This window comes from Brienomyrus brachyistius, chromosome 11 (assembly GCF_023856365.1).
Source record: "Brienomyrus brachyistius isolate T26 chromosome 11, BBRACH_0.4, whole genome shotgun sequence".
Taxonomy (NCBI): domain Eukaryota; kingdom Metazoa; phylum Chordata; class Actinopteri; order Osteoglossiformes; family Mormyridae; genus Brienomyrus; species Brienomyrus brachyistius.
The window spans coordinates 18,972,429-18,991,996 of NC_064543.1; the positions used below are offsets into that span (position 1 = coordinate 18,972,429).

General features: G+C 44.3%; 1 long non-coding RNA gene across 1 annotated transcript; it reads right to left on the bottom strand.

The window, feature by feature from the left end:
• Nucleotides 1-16,750: 16,750 nt before the first annotated feature.
• On the bottom strand, nucleotides 16,751-19,047 carry LOC125751490 (uncharacterized). The gene is made up of 2 exons (XR_007400637.1): nucleotides 18,938-19,047; nucleotides 16,751-17,022 (listed from the first exon to the last, which is right to left on the bottom strand). It is a non-coding gene; the product is annotated as an uncharacterized LOC125751490 (long non-coding RNA).
• Nucleotides 19,048-19,568: the final 521 nt, after the last annotated feature.

The following is a 19,568-nucleotide window of genomic DNA, read 5'->3' on the forward strand; positions in this document are numbered from 1 at the left end:
TCACTGTTTCTCTGCTCAGGCCGTCACTCACATCCCACGGTACCACTGCTGCTTGTACTTGTGAAATAAAGCCTGCCGATTTCATGTCATGCTCGCGCGGCCCAGCGCAGCAGTTTCCCCGACGCCATGCCATTAACAAATCCCATTAAAGTTATTTTTGAAAAGCCCTCGTTCGCCGAATGGCGATCATAGCTGTGCTCTGTGATCCGGGGGGACCGGCGTAGTCCCTCATCAAAAACGCTTCTTTAACAGACGCTACCTAAAGCAGCCCTTCCAGGCAGTGCTGCTGATGGACCACATGATGCCTTTTCATCACGTTACTTCGTCTCAGCATCCTGGACCTGCCAGGCTTTTCCTGTCTACTTACACGTGGGTGGACTCAGAGGAACAACTGGGTCTGTTTACCAGCATCAAAGAAAGGTAATAGGACCTGGAGGGAGCACCTTAATTAGCAGAGACGAGACCGTGCAACGGGCCAGAAGCTCCCATGACTCATCCCATCATCTGCAATCAGTCTAGTCCGCTTATTTGCATTCCTTAGCATTTGCCTGACCCAGGGCTCTCCTTGATGCGTTGTAGCCTGAGGCTAACTTGTTGGGTTATGGGGCTGGAGGCGAATGCGCGCTGCAGCCCACATGTAATCCAGAAGTACTCCGGCGAAGAGCCGGTAATGCAGCCAGCCATCGGAGGCGCCAAGGCACAGAACAAACACAAACACACGCCTTCCCCTCCATGTCAGCTCACATTATAGGGAAAGGTGTCTTAATTGTTTTGCATTTCTCACTTTCCTCTTGGAAGCACCAGACTGATATCCTCTGGAGTTTGGCGTGTAATTAGTTTTAGTCCTGCGGTTCTTCTGCAGGCTCTCGGTTCCCCGTCACAGGCCTCCCCACCATCACGTCTCCATTAAGTACGTTCTCCACCCAGGCCGTCATTCTCTGTAGCTTTGTGGCTCCGCTGTAGAATTCCATTCTGCTGACTTTTCTCGACTCTGCAAAGTCCCCTGAAGAGACTTCCCCACTCGTTTACCCGTCACATTTCTAGAACTTCTGAAGGAAAGTGGAGGCCAACTTTGGTCAATGAATTTCTGTTGTGATATTAAAATTACCCCCCATTAGAAACAGCACTTAGCCAATCATGTCGTCTTGCTCTGTTTGTTTTATTACTCCGATGACTCTGAAGAATTTCAGTTTTCACAGCGACATCAGTCAAGTTTTGATATGATCTCACACAAAATATTGGCCCAGCTCTCTCCTATTGCTTTGTATCATCATGTCTACCTGCTCTTCTACTCTTTATTGCAACGACCTCTCCCAGGGTAGATATTCACCCTACGTAGTTGAAAACTTCACAATAAAAGTTTATATTCTGGCTTTTGTTAAAGCCTACAAAGGTCCAATCAGGCATCCCAGCCCTCACAAAAGGAGGTTTCCTGCCATAAAAACCTAGTATACAATACTCGCACTAACACAGGGAGGGAAAATGCTATATTATCAGTTCAGGGCTCAATATACTGTATCCTACATTGTCAAAGGATAGAGACATAAAGGTTAAGCACAGAGCGCTTAAAGTGTCCACCAAAAGTCTCTCATGTCACCATGCATGCAGATCTCTTTGTGATGTCACTAAAAGGTTAAGCTGTTTGTAAATGGCGAGAATGCCTGAAACAAAACGCATGGAATCCAGCATCCAGCATTGTCACAATGCATAATGTAATAACACTGCATTATGTAATAACTCAATAGAATGTAACTGATTGAATAATAATAATAATAATAATAATAATAATAATAATAATAATAATATAGGATAATGCTGCAATATAAAATGATACATTTTTTTTAGTTATTAAGTACTGCTACATTATTACATAATGCATTGTTACAGGTATAGTCAAAGCCAACATGATCACAGGAAACAGGCACCTTTGCTGCTATAAATGTGAGCTTGAATCACGGTCCTTGTGTCCGGTAGGGGAGAGGTACGGTCAGACACAGGACGCTATGCATTCTCCCAGTCCTGTGTCCGGTAGGGGAGAGGTACGGTCAGACACAGGACGCTGTGCATTCTCCCAGTCCTCTGTCCGGTAGGGGAGAGGTACGGTCAGACACAGGATGCTATGCATTCTCCCAGTCCTCTGTCCGGTAGGGGAGAGGTACGGTCAGACACAGGATGCTATGCATTCTCCCAGTCCTGTGTCCGGTAGGGGAGAGGTACGGTCAGACACAGGATGCTATGCATTCTCCCAGTCCTGTGTCCGGTAGGGGAGAGGTACGGTCAGACACAGGACGCTATGCCTTCTCCCAGTCCTGTGTCCGGTAGGGGAGAGGTACGGTCAGACACAGGACGCTATGCCTTCTCCCAGTCCTGTGTCCGGTAGGGGAGAGGTACGGTCAGACACAGGACGCTATGCCTTCTCCCAGTCCTGTGTCCGGTAGGGGAGAGGTACGGTCAGACACAGGACACTATGCATTCTCCCAGTCCTCTGTCCGGTAGGGGAGAGGTACGGTCAGACACAGGACGCTATGCCTTCTCCCAGTCCTCTGGGTTCCCCTACTGCGACCTGGCAGACAATGAAATAAAAGCCATTCATCTCCCCCATCCAGAAGCCATTATTTTTCATTCCCCCTCTTGACAAAGATAATAGGACACGAACAATTTCTGTCAGCTGATAGAACGCTCCCCACCGACCGAGACTCTTCCGGGAAAATCTGGCTCCGGCGTCGCTTTTGTCCGGATCATTTTCTTAACCCCAAAGCGCACATCCTGTCGTCCATTTACGCCATTGATCCCCCCCCCCTCGCTGTTCTCTCACCCTCCAGTCTGGGCATGGCTAACACAAACATGCCGTCGCATTTTGACACGCAGGCACCCGGACCTGGTGTCACCTCAGGACGCCTCGGGTAGCATGCGGTTTTCCTGTTTGATTTCACTTGAAAATCCCCTCGAAGGTAAATCAGCAGCTTCCAACCCAGGCCTGGGATACCTTGGGAAAGGGCCAATCAAACGTGTCAGAGCGGAAAGGCGCGTCAGTGATTCTGAGAAGCTGCAAGTCCGTTTCAGTGTCTCGTACGGAATGACCTTCCAGGTAAATCATTGCACGTGTCGGTTAGCGCGCATTAGCGCTGGTGCTCGTGGTCAATATTAAGCACAAACAGAGCTTTAGGCCAGACGTGAAGATGATAAAGAGGCCTGTGAGCAAACCGGTCCTCCTTTCAACACCGAGCACTAATCCCGGAACCTACTGGAACACCCCCGTGTGCATGATTCGGCCTCCTGCTTCTAATTCAGCAGCAGGCTCTGCTCCCGCCAGTCGTCTCCCCAGAGACACAAAGGAGATCAAAGTTCCGCAGATAACCATTAACCCGACTCGCGACGAATAAAACGAGGGAGAGAAGAGAGCGATAACCTTGAAATTCGCTTTGTCTGGGCACGCTTGGTTTTTAATGAGTCGATGGGCGACTCTGCCGGCGAGCGGGGGGGGGGGAGGCGCTCAGTGTGTCTTCCGCAGGCAGCCAGCTGTAACCAAACAAATTGCCAAAACAATGCTCTCCATGCCTCAGTTTTAGGTAGACATGTTACCGAATGAACCCCCTAATTGTTGATTAGAGTAAAACAGCTGGGCATTCGGGCAGAAAATGATGAATTCCTCCTTTTTTTGGAATTGCAACTTCGAATTTACAAAAGTGACATAAATAAAAATACAAGGAAGATGCTAAAGGTTCATTAAAAGTATTATGTAGCAAAGAGCCAAAGAAAATTACCACAGGCTGAGCAAACAGCAGTTTTTCAAGTTTTGAGCTCGCTGTCATAACATCGCTTCACTGTTTACTCTGGCAGTGCCTGAAGTCATTCTTCCGGCTGTGTAGCTTGTACAATACATCCACGTCGGCTTCATTGCTAATCTACGGCTCCTGCTATTTTTTTTGTTCTCGCAAACTCCCAAAACACACTGTATCTCCGAGGAAGGAAAATGAAAAGGACAGACAACATTACAAGAAGCTTGGCGGCGAATGGCCGGGGGAAGGATCTTGTGCTGCAAAGGTGGTAGGAATCAGGTAGGCCAGACATCGGCATAGTAAACATGAGCGTAGGGGTGCCATTTGAAGCTGTAAAGAAGCTGGGGGTGTCTCAAACAAAAGGGGGGACAAAAAAAAAGTCTTCGGCGGTGTGTGGGTTAGGATACCATACCTGCAATCATTAGGTTGTTGGTTCAAAACCCTGGGTCGGCACAGCGGTTTCATCATTGGGCACATTCAGATCCTTGACCCCCAAATTGCTCTGTGGTGTAAAGTCCTGCTTTCTCAAAAAATGCATGTTGCTTTGGATGAAAGTCTCTGCTTAATGAAAGTGTAAATCTTCAGTAGATTCCAGGGGGGCAAATTAGTGCCCAGAGAAGTAAATTACCATTATCAATCATAGTCAGCTCATCCATTGATGTACAGCAGCACCCAACCCCACTCTTTCATGTTCATCAGCTAATACTTACAATGTCCATGAGGCATCAAAATCAGAGGTGAATTTCCCTCTGGTCACCATCTTGGCTCAGTTTTGCCATCAGACTCACTTTCCCAGCATGTAGTGGGAAACTGCAAAGCCAGTTTGTTAGGGATGGACTCTCGCCGCCGCCTCCACTGGCCACATGCTGTCAGCGCGGCACCATATTTGGAAGCATGCCCGCGCCTCTTGTGTTTGAGCACCCTCATTAATCTGACGCTTATGTGCCGTGGTTCGAGATTAAAATTTCTATTACCCTGACAATGCAACAGACACGGATTCTTGCTGTTTTTAAGTCAAGTTAATTGAGGTGATGATGAGGATGGAGAGCGATGACTAATCAGAAAGATCAGTCACTTGGAACATGTGACTAATGAGGTAGAATCCAATAGGGCAGTTCCATTACGCGCAAAAACACTTTTTTCATTTAACAATTTAAATTTGCCCCATTTTGACTATGTAAGACACACGGAGAGGCCTTTTCGAACTTCGAAAACATAATTCAGGGAAGCCGATGATCCAGACTGAATGCAATCCCACAACTGCTTTGGGGCCTCTACAACAAACAGGATTCGCCGTCTCCATAAAATCAGGACCCTGCCTAGTCCGATCCGTCATTTTCAGCCACGTCGACCTAATAGCGGACACAACGGGGGAAAAGGATTTCACACGGCGTAATCTTTTCGCTAAAAATCGTGTGTCACACCTCTTCTTTCTTGCCATTTGCAAGGTGCTCCGATTCTGCAGCCACTGCCTGCAGTGAAGCACAAGGTAGCATCTGAAACAGGATAACGAGTGCGGATTCTAAGGGCCCCAATGCGCCACTAACACAATATCGCCCTGATTTCTTAGTGAGAGCAGAGCATGAAAGTAAGCAGCTAGCAAATCGCCGAAATCCAGGGGTGCCTGACACTCTCTTTTCTGCAAGTCTGGATGTGAACATAAAAGTCCATCTAAAGCAAGAAAACTGAAGAGAGGTTTTTTTTGCTTCCCTGATACCTAAAAGCTGACTTTTCAGCCTTGGTTGTGGTCGTTTGTAGCTCTGTGGGTTCGGAATCTCCTTATGTATCTGAAAGGTTATGGGTTTAAATCCCAACACTGGCAGACTAATCACATCATTTTTGAGCAAGGCCTTTATCCCTGACTGCCCTGGGGGGTGCAGCATTCTGCCTGAATGGGACTCATTACTTTGGACAAAGGGAAATGATGTCATAAGGGTCCACATTATGACAACACCTGTTCTATATAAAGGTGCATGTATTTTGAGCCTCAAATGGTAAATTAGCATTTACAGATAACAGGGCATTTTTCTGCATAGCTATCTTTGTGCGAGTTTCACTGTGGCCCAGCTCACCAAGAAACTCTTTGCTAAGCGCTGAAAAAATGTCCCCCATCAACACAGAATGGTACGGACTGGACCGCAGCCGCTTCCAAACCATCTCCCCAAATGGCACCACCCATTTCAGCACACATCCCCCTTTGATACGCGTCTGTATTGGAAATCAACACTAATGAAGACCTGTGGGAGAGGGGCTGGTGTGGACAAGCCTGGATGATTGTTGTAGCTTTTGTGTTTGCTTCAGATTGTTCCAGACTTCATGGATGGAATATCTGCCTGAAATCAGGGCCTTTTATTCCAGAAGATTCCTCAAGTCCACTCATGGCTCCTCATCATGGTTCTGGGCGATCTGTGTGTAAGTGAATGTCAGTCAGTGATCCACCCCCACCCCCCCCCCCCATTCAGCTACCATCTAAATGTTTGGGGCGTTACCCAGTTCAATTGCTTCTCGTCACTGGATATGGCCCTCTTTCAATGACCCACAGAGCCCCCCCCCCTCAGCAAGAGCATCTTGCTGATGGATCGGTGGATCTTGCCTGCTGGCGAGCCGGGAATCGATCCGTTATTGATCAGCGCTGAGTCATGAGTCCCATCAAGCGATGGTCTTCAAACCTGTGATAATGAAGTGGGTTTAAAGGTGTATAAGTACCACAGTCACAAGGCGGTATCATTGTCAATTTCTAAAGATCACCCATGCATAAAAAATACACTTCGATTCCAGTGTGATACTCTTTATATAAGTGCTAATTTCCAAAGAAAAAAATATGATTAATACAAAGTAAACAGCACTTCAAAGAAAAAAAATAAATCATAAACAGCTAAAACATATATTTTAATGTATAGGTTTTCATTTCTCTGGCATGCAAAATGTAAAAATGCTTCACGTAAGCTATTAATTTGCTTAAACTATTAACTCACTGTAAGCATAGCATTGAACATTAAACAGGAACTGTACTTTCGGTCAGCTTGCTAGACAGATTCTGGGGCATCTCATGTGCATTTTGATTGGTTTTTAGCTTAACCAATGAGCGATCACTTGGGCCATCCTCATGCAACCCCACAAAGGCCCTCTGGGAGCCACTTTCTTGGCAGTTCCTTGAAAAGGAGGATCATGGGAAAGAAGCTGGCAGCCAGGCCGGCTGCAACTGGTGACAAGAAAAAAGGGACACACTGTCTTAGTGTCAGGTGTGGAAGGAACACGCCGGGGGCACATTATGCTTCAACCTTTCCCACTCAGACAGAGAATTATTTATGCGGTAAACACCATGTGCTGGGCCCTTTAGACACTGCACAGGAGGCAGAAGAGCTGAAGACACCGCAGGGGCAGCAGGCAAATCATGCCAACACAGAAAACATTTTCCGAACCTGTGGCTGTCACTGGGCTATTAACTCCAAGGTTCAGAGCCTAAATAAGCCGTAGATGTTAAGTGATAAATTTCCACTTGTTTTTACATGCAAAATTGATATTGGTAAGAGTTAATACTTCTTTATTTTTATTATGTTTAAAAGCTTTCCAAATATTATAAAAACACAAGGTGTCTGAGAATTAATTTAAAATGCGGTATTGCATATGTTTTGATCATTTTATCATGATGTTTGCTTCTTCTGAAAATACACAAATTAGAGACAGGGTATATCCACGTTTTTATTAATCTACATTTATCCCAACAATTTTAAGGAAAACTCTGTTTTTAATCTATGCCCTGACTGTCTTTCAGAGAAACGTAGGCCCCAGAAATACGAATTATGGTAGCTAATGAAGCCCTTGTGTCGAAACGGGCAGCACGTTTTATTGAAGATTTAATTTTACTGAAGGCAGCGAGGGATTTACAGTGACGATCAGGGAGATGTGCAGCGTAAATTAGCTTCAGACACGTCACTGGTGATGTGTCCACCGGTACAGATTTGTCGGGATTTATGAGGGCGAGGGGATGTCACCTACATGGTTATGCTCAAAGTAGTGAGCTTCCTCGACTGGCCTAATTTATGGGTGAGCAGCATTGAAATGCAAATATCCCTTGTTTACTTGGCCCACTTGATGTTGCTCATAATAGACTTTGGGGGAAGCGAGGCTTGTAGGAACAGGAAGTCACCTCTTATATAATGAGAAAGCTATACAATACATGAGAACCTCATGTGGACGAGAAATTTAATTGGCCAATGTGGATGCTTTCATTGAGCATTTCCTGCAAGACATCAGTGGGACGTCAAGAACATGAAAAATATGCGGGATCTTTGCATCAAGTTGTTATTACGCTAATGTAATGTCGCTAGCTTGAATTAATAAGACTGCCCTGTCAGATGGGCGGCATGGTGGTGCAGTGGTTAGCACTGCTGCCTCACACCTCTGGGACCCGGGTTCGAGTCTCCGCCTGGGTCACATGTGTGTGGAGTTTGCATGTTCTCCCCATGTTGTCGTGGGGTTTCCTCCGGGTACTCCGGTTTCCCCCCACAGTCCAAAAACATGCTGAGGCTAATTGGCGTCGCTGAATTGCCCATAGGTGTGCATGTGTGAGTGACTGGTGTGTGAGTGTGCCCTGCGATGGGCTGGCCCCCCATCCTGGGTTGTTCCCTGCCTCGTGCCCATTGCTTCCGGGATAGGCTCCGGACCCCCCGCGACCCGATAGGATAAGCGGTTTGGAAAATGGATGGATGGATGGATGCCCTGTCAGATTGGCAACGTGCTATGTGCTACATGTGACTCAGCATGGTTTTGGTAGCGTGAGACCGCTCAGAAGCACACTATGCCTCATCCTCACTTGTTTCAAAAGAGACAGCTGCTGATGGATAACTTGAAGCAGATCTTCTGCCAGGAGCTTCCGGCACTGCTGTAACTTAGAGTAGGAGGTGTCCTGGGAAAGGCCTGTGGGAGGAGCCTGCCAGAAAGCTCCACCCAGGCCTCGCGGATAGGAGACAGTTGGAAGATCGGGATCCCTTCCAGCTGCGAGACTGTAGCGCTTAGAGCCAATATTCTTTTATTGCACTTATGGGATTCTCCACCTCCCTCCCAACAAACTTTGCACAGGTTAGTGCAGCCAAACCGGCCTGGTGCAGCTTCCTTTAATCAATAACCTTGGTGCTACCTCCCGCCTATTTACACCCTTTGTGTAAGGCCGTCATTTATGTAATCGCTGTCATTTATGTAACTGCTGTCATTTCACTGGAAGCCCAGATCCCCGCAGGTCAACTTCAACTGGGGATCTTGGCAGCTGTATTGACATAAAATAAAGGTTCCTTCATCTGCTAGCATGACTGATACTCTTCCAAACACTTCCATACCTGACTAACTTGGCTAGATATCGAACAGCGTTTGTACACGAACAGCCCTTCCGTTCTAGAGAACAGTATGGATTTCAACTCAAACATAAAAGAGAATTTTTATCATGTGTCTCAGCTTTCAAGACAGTTGTAAGTTCAGGTTTATAGCCACTACACCAAAATTCTGTCTTGCGGCTCCATAATTAAGCAGTTTTTTGTGTGTTTTGTGGCACCTGCTATTTTGATTTTGGCTGAGCCTGGCGTTTAGGAGGGTCCCAAACACGAAGAACCATCCAGCGTCCTGTATTAACGAAGAGTCCTGCTGCCACAAGCTGGTGGAGGCGAAAGTGAAAGCAATTAGTATTGATCAGCTCAGCACAAAGAGGGGCATTGTGGGAGATGAAATGTGCATGTGTTTGCATGCCCCAAAATAACAACAGATTGGGGAGATATTTGCAGAATCAGACAGGGACAGTCAATGGCATTTTATTCTCCATAAATATACATATATTTTCTGAATCACCATTTATTCACAATCTTCTGCAGCCATTGTGCCTATTTTCAATACGTCGATTAAAAGCCACTGGGTGCTTCCCGTTTGTTGAAGACTGTATTTGTAACGTTTTGGCACTCAGAAGAGTGCCAAATCAATCCCATCTGAAATATCCTCGACCTGCATTACAAGCCTGGAACCGCGGTGCATGCACTCTAATGCATGTCTCCTTGTGAGCAGGGCTCAAAACATAACAAGCAAACGTTTATGCAATATTCATTGAAAACAGGGTGCGAGGTTGCGCTTGTGTTGCACTGTCACTATGGATACGGCAAAATTTTCAGGGCAACAGACTGCATACAATCCATGGAAAATGTAGTTATTAGTGAAAACTTATAGAATCCTTTCATTGCCAATTTAACATTACACAGCATTGCAATAATGCATTTATTTTTTCTATCTTTACCTTGCTATTACACTGTGGGAGGGAAGGTTGTCGGAGTTTTAAAAAAAGGACAGTTATGTAACAAATAGGCTCTGAGTTCTGCCTTGCTTGCTAACGTGAGGATACATGGTGAAATTTTCCTCAATCTGCCTTTAAAGCAAAGCTGGCACGTCTCCAGCTAGCGGTATTACCTCCCTTAGCGCTGCCGAAGCCCTGAAACAGTCTCGGGAGAGAGGAATAGCCAACTGTTTCTACATGGCGCCGGCACCCCTGCCCCTCCCCACCCCTCCCCTTCCTCTATCCGCCCACTTCCCAGGCCAACCTCCATGATTAATCGTACAACTCAGCAAAAGTGCTACATAAGATGTGTGTGCTCCGTCACAACATCGCATTAACTGCGCCAAAACAGGGGGGTTGGAAGATGATCGCTTCTCAGGGAAGGGGGTTAGAAGAGGCAAAAAAACGATGAATAACTCTCAAAAAGGCTATAAGATAAATTAGCTCTCATTTTAGAAGCAGGTGATGATTTCTGGGGTCATACAAGCCGTCCAGGCCACATATTTTAAGTAATTATCATTCAATTGGACCAATTTATATGGTGCTGAGTCGACTTCGTTATAATGCTGACTGCTTCATTAATAAGGGTCTGGACAAGTAAATAAAGAGGTGATGAATGGAACATTTGCTTCCTGAACAACCTGGCAGTATAGCAATTCCGGACATATGCTGCAATTACATAAGCCATAAAAATGTCCAAATGTGATGTGATCGATAGTGCTATCAATTATGCTATTTTTAGCAGTCCCTTAAAAATATTACGCCACTCCTGGTAACCAGACAAGCATCTGCTAGGCTTACGGCATAAATCGCCGCAAATATCAGTGTCAGGAAAAATACTGGATTTACCTTTCCATGAATAAAGGTCTCTGTGCAGTTTTATTATTTAAGGGATGCTCCCATTTTGCCATTGTCTAATATTGATTTTGTTATATCTGTTTGTAAATCGTCAACGACATTTTCACGTTACAATGTTTAACTGAATATTTATAGCATAATAACTAAATACTATTTACTAAATATTTAATTTGTTCCTGACCATATAATAAAAGAAAATATTAAAACAACAATTATACAAATGACCCATTCAATTTATTTTTACATTCATCAGTAGGCCTGTTTATCAACATATTTTTTTGCTGCGCTGTGACCGGTACGTTCCCCAATAAAGCTGAGTCCTAATACACTTGGAAACTATTGTTAACCAAATGAAACTGGTTAAAACTGGCAAGTTATTAGCAAGCTCAACACCATGTAAGGCGGTGCTTAGATTAAAGGGAGCATAATGTAATTATTACTAGCATACAGGCGTGGCTCTAAATAACATCGATATTAGGGTTTCGGGACCGACCAATCCATACGCAACCAAAATATTAACAATTACCTTCTTAATCTTCTTTTTATATTAATTTGAAATTTCACCAAAACGCAAATCTCAGACATAGATTTAAAGGAAAGTAGTAGGGATGTAAGCCTACATCTATCCCAAATAAATAAATAACGAAGCGACACGATTATATCAATTTAAGCATTTAAGTGTTCTATTTCTTTCTTTCTTTCCTTTATTTGAATAGGACGTATTCCGTGTTCTGGATGATTTTATGTTGCACCACAGAATATCTGAAACCCGATCCAGATAAGTTGTTTCATGAGATCTTCACATGAAAAATATTACAGTAGTATGTAGTAACATTGACGCAACGGGTGCAGTGATTTGTGTCGGCTTTCTCTGCTTTTGGTCGATATCCTTTTCTATATCGGAGCCGAATTTGGGTTTCTGAATCGATGCAGTACTATTGCAGGCACTCGTAGTGAATTATTGATTCGAATCAGTTTTTCCTTGCACCATAAAAATGAGCACTTGTAAATCAAAGCATGCGGGGTAAATACGCTGGGTATACAGTGTATTTTTTCCACGTGTTACAAACCACAAAAACAGTAAAGATTAAATCGTGTTATACAGATACCAGTCCCTATTAGGGATCAGGTAAAAGCCAATTCATGTAATAGCAGAACTGCCATTTGACTGGAAAGATTTACACATAGTTACATCTTTTTGTATAACTATATATCGTTTTTGCATGACATCGTATTTCTCCGGAACAGTTCAGGTTTGTAGAGTGCTCTGCTTCTGTGACCCTCTGGGACGGAACCATTAGCCCGCTCGGTTCCCAGCCCACATTCCTCACACTCCGCGCACCCCCAATCTACAGCAGCAGTTACACACCCAGGGCCGAATCTTTACCGGGTTCACCGTGTCTATAACCAATCGCATGCCTTCGGATTTGAGATCAGAGCGGCATATCCCGGCTCTCAACTCGTCTCCCACATATTGAACTGGTCCCAGTATATCCAGTTTATGGAGCCCACAGGCTTCTCTGCATGCCAGTTGCTTTCTGTGAAGAGCACCCGCTTAGGCTGAACGTAATCCGATTCTCAGACACATCACAGTACAGCGATATAGCTTAAGAACATACTCTTCTCAAATCAGCAGTTACATAAAAATAAATATGCACCTTTCTCTTTTTATAAATTATGTTTGGCGTTTTATTAGATTCGCTTTAAGGGACGCTAAGTTTTGCAGTAAGAGTGAATATTGTAAGGACGGGTTGCTATATTTCTCAAGTTATTTGCCCGCGGTTCTCGCCCCATTGCTCTTTCACTCTCTCGCTTGCTCCCTCTCAGAAGTGATTTTCAGGATGGGGGGAGAGAGGGGGGCTTCAGCTTTATCCGTTCCCCTATTATATAAAATGCAGAATATCTTCTCTGCAGTCCCGCAAAGGGCGGATTGCCATCAGAAGAAACTGTTTGCTGAGCTGAATTCCGGTTCTACGGAGCGCCGCTGGTTTAAAGTCAGCGGGAAGGCGCCCCGGTACGTTTATGGGTTTAGACCAACTCATGCCAATTTAATGTACTCTCATAGGTGGCATTATACAGTGGAAATAAAAACTTTAGCACAAACTGCCGATTCCAACAAAAACAATTGCGATGATAAAGCTTAGGAAGTAAAACCCATACTCCTTATAAACTGATATTTGGATTTCCCCTTTTATGTTGTTAGTTGACATCAGTGATTAAAAAATTGTATCCAATGAGAATTCAGGTTGAATAATTCAACAATATGTATTACTATTTATCACTGTCCGCGGTTTTTCGCATATATACCTATATTACCATTAATAGTTTTGCATTTTCTTTTTTATGTATTATACGCCGATTCGATTTGCATTTAGTTCAGTTCACCTTCGTTTACAATGATAGTATTGCACTGAATCCTCCAAGTCCTGTAAGAAAACTAAAGTGGATCGCTGCTGATTCCGGGAAAAAAAAGATTCAGCTCACCTGAATCTCCTATTCTGCTTGTCGACAGTTTATATGCTTTAGATCACATTAAGATTACGTCTGGAGTGCAGCCACCGCACGCAGGCGGCCCCGACAGCGATAATGGAAGCGTTTAATTTGCGCTGCAACCGGGATTCCCGCGTGAACATTATGGGGAGAGAGAAGCGTAAGGATCAGGCCAACACACTCATTCCGACGCTCTCTTTCACTGACGGAGCCATTAATTAAGTCGCTTCATCAGTGCTCCGTTTGTTCTCGTGTCCTTTGGGCTCACTGTCATGCACAAGTTCTGCAGTCTAGAACTGGGTTCCTAAGTTTCCACGTGCCATTGTATCTTTATTTTATTGGATATTGTGGAAGAATATCCGATTTAGTTGCTCAGCTGAGTTGGCAGCAGGATAACTGAAGATAAGATGACCTAAGTCCCAAATTTCGGATGGATGGAAAGAATTGTCAGGGTGGATGGTGGATAGATGGCCGGATCAATCAATGGATGGAATTCAAGTTGCATACGTACTCTTACAAAGAGTATAACAGTCGTCTGGGACTGGACTTCAACTCACATCTGATCGGTTCCAAATTATGATCAGGAACCGCTACTCAATGCTCTTGGGAAGCTGTGGGAAATGGGAACATTATACAGATGCATATAGATGTAATGGTACATTCCATTTTAACTGTGAAGTCGGAATTTCAGCTGGAACGCCCCTGAAGTCAGAGTTCCGACTTGGAACATCTACAAGCTCGACCTCAGAATTCAAGATGGCTTGCTGAGCTGAATTATTCTCTAATCTATTATTTGTGTCTCTTTAAACTGGTCGTACACACTGCTCTCTGTGGACATATTGCCACAGTGGTTGCACAAAGAAAGTGCAATGCATTGTTATCACCTTATATTCCTAACAATGAACCTAGGTATAACTGGTATTGCTAAATGACTTTCCAACTTGCTGTACTGGAAAGTAGTTAACTCAGGTGTGACGTCATTCCCAGCACCGACTTTCGACCTCCGAGGTAAATGGGACACAGCACAGTTTCCTCCTCAATCTGCCTTGTCCTCAGAGGCAGTGTTGGATGTAGACAGGTATACAGCAGAAACCCACCTCTAAAAACAGATTTACTGTATGCCTACATAGAGTAAGTGAGTGTATACAATTATATGGTATAAGAGCATATCTACCTACCAAGACACCAGAGTTTCCTCTTCAGTGTGAGTTAACGCAGATTATAGAGCAGACCCCAGTGATTAAGGAGATACTTTTGGGAGATGAGAATGGTTGGGGCTCATGGCCCCCACGTTTGGCTTTCAGGGGGTATATATTTATTTATTTTTAACTGCTCAAAATGCATATGGGGAAAAACCGGCTGAAGGAAAATTGTGGCAGCTGTCCTCAGGCAAGGTAATTAACTTGGATCACTTTGAGTAGCCTGTTAAAATGTTAATACCGTAATACACTTTATTCTGTGGAATGTGGGGATGGAAATGCTGTTCCACAGATACACAAAATGCAGAATTGCTCTGCAAACTGTTGCTCAGAAGAAGAAAGAGTCGCCGCATTGATTTTTTTTTTGCACATTATCAAAATTCAGCTGCACATTTTCCCCTGACTTACAGTGAACTTTAGTGGCAAGAGGATTGAAATAATTCATTACTTATGTCCCTGCCTATTCCAGGCATCCAGTCTGTCATTCGGCAGATTAATCTCTTAGGAGCACTTGTATGCTCCGCTCCCTCTGCTGCTCACACTGGCCTGATTAAAAAAAAAAATGCCATAGTTGAGTATGTAAACAAATCTATGGTTTATAGGTGAGCAGCTGACCGCCTTTGGTTCGTTCACGAGGCTGGATGAGAATGCAGGACATGCCTCATTATTGCTGTGGTCGTTCTGGACGCATTTCATTTGGTGAAGAGCTCCGTTCTCTTGACAGGGAGAAGAGGAGATGCATTGAATGCATGATAGCCTGGAGAGTACCGGGTATTCGAACCCGAATCCAACCGAGAGATCGGAAGACAAAGAAAAAGGTGGGATGGGTGGAGGGCATGCAAGAGAGACTGAGGAACAGCCCCTTGTGTGAGTCACCCTGTCAATAAAGCAATCACACTCGACTTTATGAAAAGGAAGCCTTTCCACAGTCTTCATACAGCATTTATATTTAGTTATATTGAACTGTGAAAGTGTGGGGTTTCTTTTAATGAAAAACACCCCCCCCCCCCAAATAAACCTGGATCTGAAACACCCACATCAGCAAGGACACCCGAGGTCCTGAGAAATCATAACGGTGTGAATGGAGTAAGTATCTTCCTCCCGTCGTTTACGCTCCGTCGCCATGGCATCCAAAGACCTCGTAGAAGATCATTCCCGCAGGTTTAGTTCAGCCGCACCTTAACAAGCGCAACTTCAGGGAAATTCACTTAATTACTTTTACAATTATTTTACTTAGTGGGCACTTAGTAATGTACAAGCGAGGCAAATAGCCCATTGCAAACATCCAGCTGTCAAGGAATGAACCAGGCACAAGTGCGGATAGGCTGAGCTTACGATTAATGCCCAGGTACAAGTGTGTGCGCTATTGAAGCAGGAGCTACACAAACACCTACCAGACAAAGCAAGAACCTAACAGGTCAGCAGGAAGCGCAACATTAAGTGCATTCAGGGACCATGGAGTGGTATTTAGATTGTTTGTCTCATCTACCTGCTCAGAATACATGTCATAACAATAACTTTTTTGGGAAAAGTATTACAGCGCATTAAAAAAATCTGCATTCCATCAGTTTTTCAGTGGCTGTTTAGGGGTTTAGGTTAGGGTTAGGGTACGACATAGTAGAAAATTATTGACCAGCAGAGCAGAATTGCAGCTTCATATCATGGGAGAATCCCCACTTTAGGGGGTAATGTAAAGCTCAGTGGGTTAGATCCCTGTGTCTATAATCAGAATCACCTCCCAAAAGTCCATCAAGTTCTGACCCAACAGCAAGTCATGTTTGGTCTGACGATGAGAGTAAAACAGCCAGTGAGTGTTCCAAAAAAGGACAGAGCAGCTGAACATCTACAGTATGAGAATCCACAATATTCCAGGTCACACAGAACCTTATACATGTTTACTCTCTGATGAAAAGCCACCCTTTCCCTGTCAAGCCTAATCTCACCGATGACAATATTATGATGAATAACGAGAAAGAACGTGTACAGTGTTTATTACTTTCTTTGTATCTGAAACTGGAAAACAGTTTTAATCAAGTCTATTATTATCACAAAACACCATGTATCGAAAATGTCATCATATCATCATAATTTCAATTATTATTATTTTTTTCCTATTTAAAGCCTTTCATCAACTATATTCTGCAAATAACTTCTGCTTTCATTTGAAACTGCGACTGTAACAAGTAGCCATGGATACACGGCATGGTAACACAGTTGTGATTTTCCTCAACGGTTCATGGGCCTTTTTCAGTCCTTTTGTTTGAAGAAGTAAATGTGCACTGAGACACGCCGCAGTCGCACACCGAATCTCACTGGATTCTCAGATTGGGTGCTGGACATGACAGCATGGTTTTCAGGCACTGCGTCCCATGTTTCCGCTGGAGATCTGGAAACAGAGAGATGGTTGAGAAGACAAGTAAAATGTCGAAAGCCCAAAATATCGCTTCACTTCAACTCATCAAAATGAAAAAGGGGAAAGAGACAGCAGAACAGAGTATATGTGGACTCTGGTGCTGATTATGACATCTACGGTGTGATAATGGGGGACTGCATCGGCAGTGTGCCCTGGCTACTCGAGATGGGGGCTCCCTGATAAGCCCACAGGACAAGCTGTGTTCCCATAAGTCCCAGGGTGTGCTTTGCTTGGCCAAGAGCTTCAAGCTTTGTTGATGGGAAGAACTACAAGTGTGGAGGTAGCCAGCTGGCCCAGCAAGACCAGGCAAGGTAGTTCACAAGGACCCATTTACAGTGCCTCTGTCTGTGACTCTCTCTATGCATCTCTCTCTGACTCTCTCTCTCTCAGTTCCTGTTGACACAAGTATCAGGGACTGATCACAAGTGGATCTGCTATTATAGAGGTTGTTTGTGCGGAATTCTAAAGCAGCTCAAACAAATGCCTTTGATGGTCTCCTTCACGCATGTAGGCCATGCAAGCTTTAAGTCCCTGGGTCTAATATACCAAGAGCTATGTTGTGTACAACAGCCCACTCTGCTCCAAACATTTTTCATTTTGTTTCCTGCTTTTCTTTCTTTTTACATCGTCCAGGTTCATTTCTCCAACTTCTCAGTTCCAGCAACTGTGCTTCGAATCTTCTTCATTCTTCTTAGTGCTGACAAATTGCAAAAGATGTTGGATTAATTTTCACTTTCACAGGTACAGTAGCTCTCCTACAAATAATTAGAACCTGTTCAAAAGCAAGGGAGTCTGGAATGGGGCGATGCATTCACTGAGACCCCTCCAGCTGGGCCTAAATTGGAAGTCTATTAGCCAGACCAGCTTCCTCATGGGCCATGTTCCACATCTTCGAGGTCCATGGGGAAGTCCTCTAAGCTTTGCTTCATGTAATCTGATATAGATGGAGTGGGGGGGGAGGGGTCATAGATCAAATGTATGATTCGCTCAGGATTTAGAACAAAAATTAATCTGGGATTAACTTACCCTTCAAATCAGGAGTGATTCAGGGGCGCAGCCGATGGGGGAACATGGGATAGGAACAGCAGAGGATTATGGGATGCATTGAATTTTTCAGAAAGAGAAAATGGAATATAATGTCAGACGCATCGCTTTTACTGTTTGTGTTCATCATTTTATTGATCGCTATTTTTATGTACAATCTAGGTTTTTTTAAGCATTTCGCCAAAAGATTTGACTGTTTGGCTGATATTTTTGCCTGTTTATGGAAGAACAAAAACGATTGCACTGGCTTCCAAGAACATTTCATAAGATAGGTTTCATTTTCTGTACGCCAATCACATGAAACTGCTCTTTTTTATTTTTCCCCCCGGATATAATCCTCCGTTTGGTTCTGGGCGCTCTTGACGGATACGCTCCCTGCCGTGCCAATTAATTTCTTCACGTGCTACCGAGCGCGTGGGATCGGGAGCTCGCTGGAGTTCGTACCAGCAGCTGTCACTCGCAGACACGGTGGTCCGGAAAAGAGGCCTTTTATGGAGCCACAGATCGTTCAGATTATACCACGGATCCAGTCTGTGGAACGGGACTCGCGGTGATTCACGTGGAACGATATGAGTCATTCTAAATCAACACTATAGCAGTGGTGCCCCTCACCACATGTACATCTCTACTGCACAACTTAATACAGTGACTTGTTTCAATGCCCTAAAGCTAAACTGAACACGGATGATTTGTTTGTTTGTTCATTCATTCAGTCATTTGCTCATTTACTTGCTCATTTGTTTGGTTCTTTCTTTCGTTGAATTCAAAACAAAGCTTGATTACTCAAGCAAATTTCAGTGGGAAACACAATGAATGAGGCAAATAAGATTATATTCTTTTGTACCTTTCCAGCCGAACGACAATGTTATGTGAAGCTTCAGCTCTTCAGAGTATGGCTGAAGAAAAGGTGTGTTGATTTTCGTTTTGCAGCTTTCGCTGTTTGTTCTGCTCTCGGGCAGCCGGAGCACAAAAAAGCCAGTGGAGCTGGAGTGGGTTTAATTAAATACCAGTTCCAGCTTCTTTTGTTTTCTTGTGAACGAGCGTGCAAAGTTACCAGGGTGTATCGCATTCTGCGGAGTCAATGACTTTGAAAACTTTGATTTGTACTTTTCGATGAACCGGAGTGCTCTCCCGTTACCCTGATCGTAGGTCTCAAAAATCGCTGCGTAGACCTTTACTGTGTCTACATCACTCCGCCAACTGTAACAGAGGCTGATCTTTCCAAATCACTAATTCTTCCCCCGTGGAGGCTGTGGTCATCGGAGATCCAAGATGTGCAAAGTGGTGTCGTGTGACCGCAACCCCGTCATACTGAAAATGCCTGCAGACAAAATAATAATGCACATCAGCTGCTCAGCATGGTCGCATTAAACAGACCAGGACACAATAAATAAGTCTGAAATATGTGTAGATATTAGCTGGTGACCTGCATCCAGCTTACACCCCAGTCATTTTAAAACTCAGCTTTGCTATGT